The sequence below is a fragment of the Gossypium arboreum genome, chromosome 4, assembly GCF_025698485.1.
Source record: "Gossypium arboreum isolate Shixiya-1 chromosome 4, ASM2569848v2, whole genome shotgun sequence".
NCBI classification, from domain to species: domain Eukaryota; kingdom Viridiplantae; phylum Streptophyta; class Magnoliopsida; order Malvales; family Malvaceae; genus Gossypium; species Gossypium arboreum.
This window is the reverse complement of record NC_069073.1, coordinates 120,120,508-120,131,136: the sequence shown is the minus strand read 5'-3', so window position 1 is coordinate 120,131,136 and position 10,629 is coordinate 120,120,508. Positions and strand designations below refer to the sequence as shown.

Genomic DNA, 10,629 nt, shown 5'->3' with positions numbered 1-10,629 from the left:
ATTTTCATTCTAAGTCTAGAAAATCGTACTTGATGTTCAAAAGATAATTTCATTATGGGTTAAAGTGAATGGAAGCTGTGCACCAGGTAGGAAACCGGAAAAGAGGTGGTGAGTCCATCGGATCGCTAAGTACCAAGCTCCATTCGGATCCAATCCTAGACATGCATACCGCCATTGCCACACCTTAACGTCATGGATATTTCTAGGAAACCGATTTTTAGGAAAAGTGATTAATTTTGGAAAATACTTTCATTGCGGAAGCTTTGCTTGTTGTCGTGTTATTTTGAAATCAATTGTTGTTTTTGAAAACGCGCCCTAAAGCTATCTAATTTCAACAGTTAAATATAAGTATTACCTATCTTAGTAATACATATTAAAACCATAAAAATAATTAAGCGGCCTTATTACATTTAAAAGCCCAAAAACTTGAAACGTAAATAAAAGGATGTCCAGTTCACCAGAAGAAAATCAAACTTTCAGAACGGGTGGCCACTCCGAATTCCCTCACAGCTCCAAGCCCACTATGGTTGGAGATTTCCTGCGTGGATGAAAATAAAAGGGGTGAGTTTGAGGAAACTCAGTGTGTAAGGAAAACCCATTCAAAGTCCAAGTCAGCTCAAGCCCATTGGGCCTAAGCCCATTCAGTAATAAATGGTACTGGGCGAGCCCTTTTCAGATTACAATAAACCGGGCCTTAGCCCTTATTCAGATAATGATATGGCCCATAGGCCCATTTCAAAATACATGCAACATCAATAACATATGCAAGCCCATTTGGGTAACAGTGGTACTGGGCCAGAGCCCTTTTCAAATTACAATAAACTGGGCCTTAGCCCTTATTCAGATAACAAGATGGCCCATAGGCCCATTTCAAAATACATGCAACATCAAGAACATATGCAAGCCCATTTGGGAGACTACTCAACCCACCAACCACTACACTCCACCCGCACCAGCCATACACTCCATGTGGGAATAGCTCAACCCACCCAAATTTAACACTCCACAGTTGCAACCTTGTCGCTCGCTTATCATAGAATTGAGGCAAAGCCTCCAAGACGTGGACAAGCCACTTTCAGTACTTCCTCCGTCAATATCCCAATCCCATGCATCAGATAATAACAACATGGCATGTAGAAAATAACAACAGTCAAACATGCATTTAGGTCAATTTAACCCTAGGGGTATTTCGGTAATTTATCTACTAGGGGTAAAATTGTAAATTTTCCACTTTTAAAGGTATTTCAGTAATTTATCTATTTTAGGGTTTTTCATGCATATTCCTACTTTTCACGTACTAACATAATCACGTACCGAGGGTTCTTACCGAATTGGGCCCGTTGGCCCATCATTCCAATTTTGGCCCATTAAGCCCAAAAATATCGAGGGCACAGAAATCATGCACTTTGCTGTCCAAACATTGCAGCTTACCAAAAACATTAATCGATTTACCTCACGAGCATTCGCACACTCGCAAATCTACAAAATACCGGTTTTCGACATTTCGGCTTTTCGGCTTTTGCCGATCTAGACTAAGAAAGAGGGTGTTAGTTACACACCTGTTTGCGACGATATGTTGACGAGATCCACACACGAACCGCCTACAATTGGATTACTAACACGTTAATCTAACTATTCAAATACAAACTACGTATTAACCCCTTACAATATTCGGCCAACCACATCTACAGATCATAGTAAGCTTATAAGAAATCAATAAGCAACTCATTAACAAATTTTTGTCAATGTTTACCACATAATCATAATTTCACTGTAAGCTGTCTTCCTGAGCAACAGTCACTAAATTATTTATAACTGGAGCTACGAAACTCCAAATCAAGTTCCGTTAATTTTTCCTGAAAATAGACTCATATATCTTCTATCCATAAAATTTTCAGAATTTTTGGTTTAGCCAATCAATACCAGATTTTTCTTAAAATTTTCCAATTTTCACTGTTTGACTAATCTGACCACTCTTCATTACGAATCAAATTTCTCATTGTACAGAATTCAAAATATGTTCTCGTTTATTCCATTTGAAACTAGACTCATTAAGCTTTAATTACATAATTTATTAAGCTTCTAATTCATCTCCCACAATTTATGGTGATTTTCCAAAGTCACGTTACTGCTGCTGTCCCAAGCAGATTTATTACCAAATCACTCTTTCATACACCTATCTTGCATGCATGTTATTTAAACATGTATATCACCAATCAATCATCACATATCTATGATTTTTACTTAAGCATAATCTCCATTTCATCATTTTAAAGCACAACATGTTAGCCGATTTTCCTTTAGCATCTAAGGCACATGCATGCTTATTTGTTTGGCTCAACTTCACATATCTTCCATTTTTCATCAAAAGAACATGAAACAACAACCATTTCCTTCATTTTAATTCATGACCAAATGCTCACAACACAACTAAAAATCAAAATATACTTCAAGAGTTAAGGTAGAATCAAGAAGAACTCATGAACCTCAAGATAGAAGCAAGGTACCAAGAACTTACCTTCAATTTTCCACCTCCTAATGACCAAATACTCAAGAGCTTTCTCCTCTCTTTTCTCTTCTCTAACTTTCAGATATGATGAACAAAGATGGATAAAACTTTGTTCTTTTCACCCCTTTTTCTTTTAATAAAACTTCATATTTCATCCATTTAATTCTTTAATACAAAAGACATGAAATTCTTATCATGAAACATTTACCTAACCTATTATCATGGAACATTTACCTAACCTATTATCATGGAACACTTACCTAACCTATTATTATGAAACATTTACCTAACCTATTATTATGAAACATTTACCTAACCTATTATCAATTTGTATCAATTTGTACCATAAATTATGGATATCAAGTACTCATATTGTCTACAACAACATGATGGCTAGCCACTTCATGTAAAATGGGAGGTTTGTCATGCAAATCCTCCTATTTTGCACTCCTATTTATTTGGCCACCTCAATTTAGCCTATAGCATTTTCAAACATTTTCACATAAGTCCTATTTCATTATTTCACTCCCTTTTTCTTATGGAACAAAAATTAACTAAAATTACCGGGTTCTATCTTAAGCTTGGGCCTTCTAGAGGCCCACAAACATAATTAAACCTATGCCAACATTCACAGAATTCCCAAAAATTGGGGCGTTACAACTCTATCCCCCTTAAAGAAATTTCGGCCTCGAAATTTACCTGATCCAAATAGTTGAGGGTATTGTTGACGCATAGTCTCTTCTGATTCCCAAGTAGCTTCTTCCCTCCCATGATTACGCCACAGTACTTTTACCAACGGAACCGACTTCCTTCTTAGAACTTTAACCTCTCAATCTAAAATTTGTATGGGTTCTTCCTCAAAGGTCAAATCAGTCCTTACTTCAATCTCCTCTATTGGCACAACATGTGAGGGATCCGACGATATTGTCTTAACATAGACATATGAAAAACGTCATGGATTCTGTCTAACTCTGGTGGTAACTCTAACTGATACGCTACTGGCCCTACTCGCTTAAGAACTCGATAAGGCCCTATAAACCGCGGACTCAATTTGCCTTTCTTGCCGAATCTCAAGATCTTTTTCCAAGGTGAAACCTTTAAAAACCATATCCCCAATCGCGAACTCTATCTCTTTGCGCTTTAGGTCCGTGATACGACTTCATCTATCGATGCCTCTTTTAATCGATCTCTTATCAACTTAACCTTACTTTCAGATCTACCACCAACTCCGGTCCAAGCACTTGTCGTTCACTCAACTCATCCAACACGTGGCGCACGACATCTCCGCCCATAAAGTGCCTCATATGGAGCCATCTGAATACTTGCTTGGTAGTTTGTATTGTATGCAAACTCCACCAATGGCAAGTAGTCCTCCCAACTCCCACGAAAATTGATGATACAACCCTTAACATATCCTCCAAAATCTGAATAACCCTCTCCGACTGTCCATCTGTTTGTGGGTGAAAGGCAGTACTGAAATCCAAACGTGTACCCAATGCCTCCTGCAACTTATTCCAGAACCGAGATGTAAACCTAGGGTCTCGGTCAGAAATAATCGACACTGGCACTCCATGTAGTCGTACTATCTCTGCCACATACAACCTAGCCAACTTTTGCAGGGAGTAATCAGTACGAACTGGTATGAAATGGGCAGATTTTGTTAACCTATCCACCACTACCAACACATAATCTTTCTTGGTGGGTGTCAAAGGTAGCCCACTCACAAAGTCCATAGTGACTCTCTCCACTTCCACAATAGAATTTTCACGGTTGCGATAATCCGTATGAAATTGATGTTCACTTTCACTTGTCGGCATGTCGACATTTCCCACGAACTCAAGTTACTTCTCGTTTAAGCCCGTGCTACCAAGACAGCTTCTCGCAAGTCGTGATACAACTTATTCCCTCCAGGATGCATGGCACAAAGTCCTCCATGAGCTTCCTTCAATATTGACTTTCTCAAGTCGAGTCCTTGAATACAAATTCTTCCTCGGAAGCATAAAACTCCTTCAAGATTCAAATCCAAAATCCTCATTCTCACCCTTCTCAACTTGTCAAACCAAGAATCAACGAGTTATCCTTCAACTGCTTTTTCTTTAATTTGTTCAGTCCAAATAGGCCTCACTTGCAATTCGCTAATGACTTCCATCATCAAACAGACTCAAACGTGCAAACAAGGCTCTCAAATCGAAACAACCCTTCGACTCAACGATCGCCCACCACGTTAGCCTTACAGGTGGTACTCAATCGAACAGTCGTAATCCTTAAGCAACTCTACCCATCTTCGTTGCCTAAGGTTTAACTCCTTCTGAGTTAACAAATACTTTAGGCTCTTATGGTCTGTGTATATGATACACTTTTCTCCATATAAGTAATGTCTCCAGATTTTCAACGCAAAGATCACCGCTGCTAGCTCTAAGTCGTGCGTAAGGTAGTTCGCTTCATGAGACTTAAGCTGTCGGGAAGCATAAGCGACCACCTTACCCTCTTGCATCAGTACACATCCTAACCCCACATGTGACGCATCGCTGTACACAGTGAAGTCCTTCCAGACCGGTTGAATCAACACCGGTGCTTCACCAATACCTTTTTCAAATGGTCAAAAGCTTTTCTCGACTCTCGGTCGAGATAAATGCTACCCCTTTCCTTATGATTTAGTCAATGGTGCAAAGAATCGAGAAAATCCTTCTACAAACCTTCGGTAATAGCCCGCCAAACCTAGAAAACTCCGAATTTTCGATCATCGATTTTGGTGGCTTCCATCCCGAATCGCCTCAATTTTTCGAGGATCCACTCTAATTCCTTCAAAGAAACCACATGACCTAGAAAAGCCACTTCAGCCAAAATTCACACTTACTAAACTTTGCATATAGTTCCTTCTCTCTCAGCACTTGCAGCACAATACGTAGATGCTCCTCATGTTTCTCCTCGGTTTCCGAGTATACCAGAATATCATCGATGAAAACTACCACGAATCGGTCCAAGTAAGGTTGGAGCACTCGATTCATTAGATCCATAAACGCTGCAGGAGTGTTCGTCAGTCCAAATGGCATAACCAGAAACTCGTAATGACCATACCGAGTCCTGAATGCCGTCTTATGGATATCTGCCTCCTTGACCCTTAACTGATGATATCCAGATCGAAGGTCGATCTTGGAAAATACAGAAGCTCCTCTAAGCTGGTCGAACAGATCATCAATCCTTGGCAGTGGATACTTATTCTTAATCGTCAGTTTGTTCAACTGGCGATAATCAATGCACATCCGCATTACCATCCTTCGTTTTCACGAATAGCACCGGTACTCCCCATGGAGACACACTTGGCCTAATAAAGTCCTTATCCAACAACTCTTGAATTTGAGCCTTTAACTCCACTAACTCCTTCGATGCCATCCTATACGGTGCGATGGACACGGCGCCGCTTCGAGCAACAAATCTATTCCAAACTCAACTTCTGGTTGGAGGCAATCCTCGAAGCTCCTTCGAAAAACATCTTGGAACTCCTTTACGGTCCTAACCTTATCCACTGTCAGCCCCTCCTCTTCTAACTGACTTACAAATGCCAAATAGACCTCACAACCTTTCCGAATCCACTTTTCGGCTCTTAATGCCGACACCACATTGGACAAATAATCCCTTCACTCACCTATCACCATAACCTCCTCATCCTTTGTGGTCCTTAACACCATTCGTTTAGCAGTACAATCTAGAGTCGCTTTATGCTTAACAAGCCACTCCATTCCCAAAATGAGATCAAACTCTCCGAACGGTAACTCCATCGATCTCCAGGAAAATCTTACCTCGAGTTTCTAAGGGTACATCCCTATCGGTTTGTCTACCCTAACCGAGTGACCTAAAGGACTTAGTACAGATACCCCACTCACAATCTCCTCGGAGCGGTCAAGTTGTCCATAATCCGTTCGTGGCCTCCAACCAATATTCCGCCACATTCGGGGCTATACCGACACGCCTTAAAGATCTCGGCTCAGTAGTCTGAGTCATTCAGAAATCGATCCTCGAATTTCGTTGCTCGAACTTGTCCCGGTAACCCTTTCCAGAACACGAAACATTGCCTGTGATAGGGCATCATCCTCGGCACCGCGGTCATGAGACTCTACCTCTGTTGCCGGTGGTACCGGTGCATCTACCGCCGGCATATGTCTCGAAGACGAAGATCTCGCTCGAGCACTTCCTCGGCTCCGTCCACGGCCTCTTGTACTCATATCGTATTATCTTGATTACGAATTTTTATGCATCAATTAATATTCCAGTGTTTATTACAGATGTTTTATGAATCAAACAGTAGTTCAGAGTTTGTTTTCGCAGAATCGAAGTCTAGCTACAGTTTTAGTCTCTTATCAGATTTTCCTATGCTTTCAGTATCATCCTATTTAGAGTGTCCTACTAGGGTTTCAGTACAGACAGATAATTTAGAAAAATATTCAGAAGAGTTCAGAGTAATACTTACAGACTTGAGCCGGAGATTTAGAATGCCACCTTCTAAAGATCTAAATTTTGAAAATCGAGTTTTTTGCATTCTTTATAAAATTTTCGTTTTCGAAAATCTTTGTTTTTGTAAACCCATTCCACAGCCGAGTTGTTGCAACCTAGGCTCTGATACCACTAAATGTAGCACCCCAAACCCGGCCGAGAAGTTATGGCCGGATCTGGCATGCCACATCAAAAACGTAAAAAAAAAAATTTTCATTCTAAGTCTAGAAAATCGTACTTGATGTTCAAAAGATAATTTCATTATGGGTTAAAGTGAATGGAAGTCATGCACCGGTAGGAAACCGGAAAAGAGGTGGTGAGTCCATCGGATTGCTAAGTACCAAGCTCCATTCGGATCCAATCCTAGACATGCATACCGCCATTGCCACACCTTAACGTCATGGATATTTCTAGGAAACCGATTTTTAGGAAAAGTGATTAATTTTGGAAAATACTTTCATTCGGAAGCTTTGCTTGTTGTCGTGTTATTTTGAAATCAATTGTTGTTTTTGAAAACGCGCCTAAAGCTATCTAATTTCAACAGTTAAATATAAGTATTACCTATCTTAGTAATACATATTAAAACCATAAAATAATTAAGCGGCCTTATTACATTTAAAAGCCCAAAACTTGAAACGTAAATAAAAGGATGTCCAGTTCACGAAGAAAATCAAACTTTCGAGCGGTGGCCACTCAATTCCCTCACGACTCAAGCCCACTATGGTTGGAGATTTCTGCGTGGATGAAAATAAAAGGGGTGAGTTTGAGGAAACTCGGTGTGTAAGGAAAACCCATTCAAAGTCCAAGTCACTCAAGCCCATTGGGCCTAAGCCCATTCAGTAATGAGTGGTCTTGGGCGAGCCCTTTTGATTACAATAAAGCGGGCCTTAGCCCTTATTCAGATAACATGATATGGCCCATAGGCCCATTTCAAAATACATGCAACATCAATAACATATGCAAGCCCATTTGGGTAACAGTGGTCTTGGGCGAGCCCTTTTCAAATTACAATAAACGGGCCTTAGCCCTTATTCAGATAATGATTATGGCCCATAGGCCCATTTCAAAATACATGCAACATCAAGAAACATATGCAAGCCCATTTGGGAGACTACTCAACCCACCAACCACTACACTCCACCGTACCAGCCATACACTCCATGGGGAATAGCTCAACCCACCCAAATTTCAACACTCCACGATTGCGACCTTAACTCGCTCGCTTAACGATAAATTGAGGCAAAGCCTCCAATCGTGGACAAGCCACTTTCAATACTTCCTCCGTCAATATCCCAATCCCATGCATCGATAATAACAACATGGCATGCAAGAAATAACAACAATCAAACATGCATTTAGGTCAATTTAACCTAGGGGTATTTCGTAATTTATCTACTAGGGGTAAACTCGTAAATTTTCCACTTTTAAAGGTATTTCATAATTTATCTATTTTAGGGTTTTTCATGCATATTCCTACTTTTCACGTACTAACGAGAATCACGCATCGAGGGTTCTTACCGAATTGGGCCGTTGGCCCATCATTCCAATTTTGGCCCATTAAGCCCAAAAATATCGAGAACACGTAAATCATGCACTTTGCGGTCCAAACATTGCAGCTTACCAAAAACATTAATCGATTTACCTCACGAGCATTCACACATCAGTAAATCTACAAAATACCTGGTTTTACATTTCGCTTTTCGCTTTTGTCGATCTAGACTAAGAAAGAGGGTGTTAGTTACACACATTTTGCGACGATATCTTGTTTAGATCCACACACGAACCGCCTACAATTGGATTACTAACACGTTAATCTAACTATTCAAATACAAAGTACGTATTAACCCCTTACAATATTCGCCAACCACATCTACAGATCATAGTAAGCTTATAAGAAATCAATAAGCAACTCATTAACAAATTTTGTCAATGTTTACCACATAATCATAATTTCACTGTAAGTCGTCTTCACGAGCAACAGTCACTAAATTATTTATAACTGAGCTACGAAACTCCAAATCAAGTTCCGTTAATTTTTCCTGAAAATAGACTCATATATCTTCTATCCATAAAATTTTCAGAATTTTGGTTTAGCCAATCAATACCAGATTTTTCTTAAAGTTTCCCATGTTTCCTTTGTTTGACTAATCGACCACTCTTCATTACTGAATCAAATTTCTCATTGTACGAATTCAAAATATGTTCTCGTTTATTCCATTTGAAACTAGACTCATTAATTTATTAAGCTTCTAATTCATCTCCCACAATTTATGGTGATTTTCCAAAATCACGTTATCGTCTTCTTGTCCCAAGCAGATTTATTACCAAATCACTCTTTCATACACCTATCTTGCATGCATGTTATTTAAACATGTATATCACCAATCAATCATCACATATCTATGATTTTTACTTAAGCATAATCTCCATTTCATCATTTTAAAGCACAACATGTTAGCCGATTTTCCCTTTAGCATCTAAGGCACATGCATGCTTATTTGTTTGGCTCAACTTCACATATCTTCCATTTTTTCATCAAAAGAACATGAAACAACAACCATTTCCTTCATTTTAATTCATGACCAAATGCTCACAACACAACTAAAAATCAAAATATACTTCAAGAGTTAAGGTAGAATCAAGAAGAACTCATGAACCTCAAGATAGAAGCAAGGTATCAAGAACTTACCTTCAATTTTCCTCCTCCTAATGACCAAATACTCAAGAGCTTTCTCCTCTCTTTTCTCTTCTCTAACTTTCAGCTATGATGAACAAAGATGGACAAAACTTTGTTCTTTTCACCCCTTTTCTTTTAATAAAACTTCATATTTCATCCATTTAATTCTTTAATACAAAAGACATGAAATTCTTATCATGAAACATTTACCTAACCTATTATCATGGAACATTTACCTAACCTATTATCATGGAACACTTACCTAACCTATTATTATGAAACATTTACCTAACCTATTATTATGAAACATTTACCTAACCTATTATCAATTTGTATCAATTTGTACCATAAATTATGGATATCAAGTACTCATATCGTCTACAACAACATGATGGCTAGCCACTTCATGTAAAATGGGAGGTTTGTCATGCAAATCCTCCTATTTTGCACTCCTATTTATTTGGCCACCTCAATTTAGCCTATAGCATTTTCAAACATTTTCACATAAGTCCTATTTCATAATTTCACTCCCTTTTTCTTATGGAACAAAAATTAACTAAAATTACCGGGTTCTATCTTAAGCTTGGGCCTTCTAGAGGCCCACAAACATAATTAAACCTATGCCAACATTCATAGAATTCCCAAAAATTGGGGCGTTACAGCACACCCCACTCCACCAAACACACCGTTTCATCATCATCATTTAAACCAAAAAAAAAAAACTTTACTTTTTTTTATTCCATTACCAACTTTCCCTTTTTTATTCCATTACCAATTTTTCCCTTTTTTATTTTTTATTTTATTATTCCATTACCAGCCTTCCCCCAACTTTAAACAAAAAGAACAGAGAGCTTCCCTGCTCTCTCCTCCTTTCCTTCTCTTTTATTTTTCGCGGGTTTCAAAGAAACCCATCATTGCCGCTTTTCAACCAAGGCCAAAGACACACTCGGTG

General features: G+C 38.9%; 1 long non-coding RNA gene across 1 annotated transcript; it reads right to left on the bottom strand.

The window, feature by feature from the left end:
* Positions 1-293: 293 nt before the first annotated feature.
* On the bottom strand, positions 294-9,830 carry LOC128291516 (uncharacterized). The gene is made up of 3 exons (XR_008281345.1): positions 9,690-9,830; positions 1,560-1,601; positions 294-538 (listed from the first exon to the last, which is right to left on the bottom strand). It is a non-coding gene; the product is annotated as an uncharacterized LOC128291516 (long non-coding RNA).
* Positions 9,831-10,629: the final 799 nt, after the last annotated feature.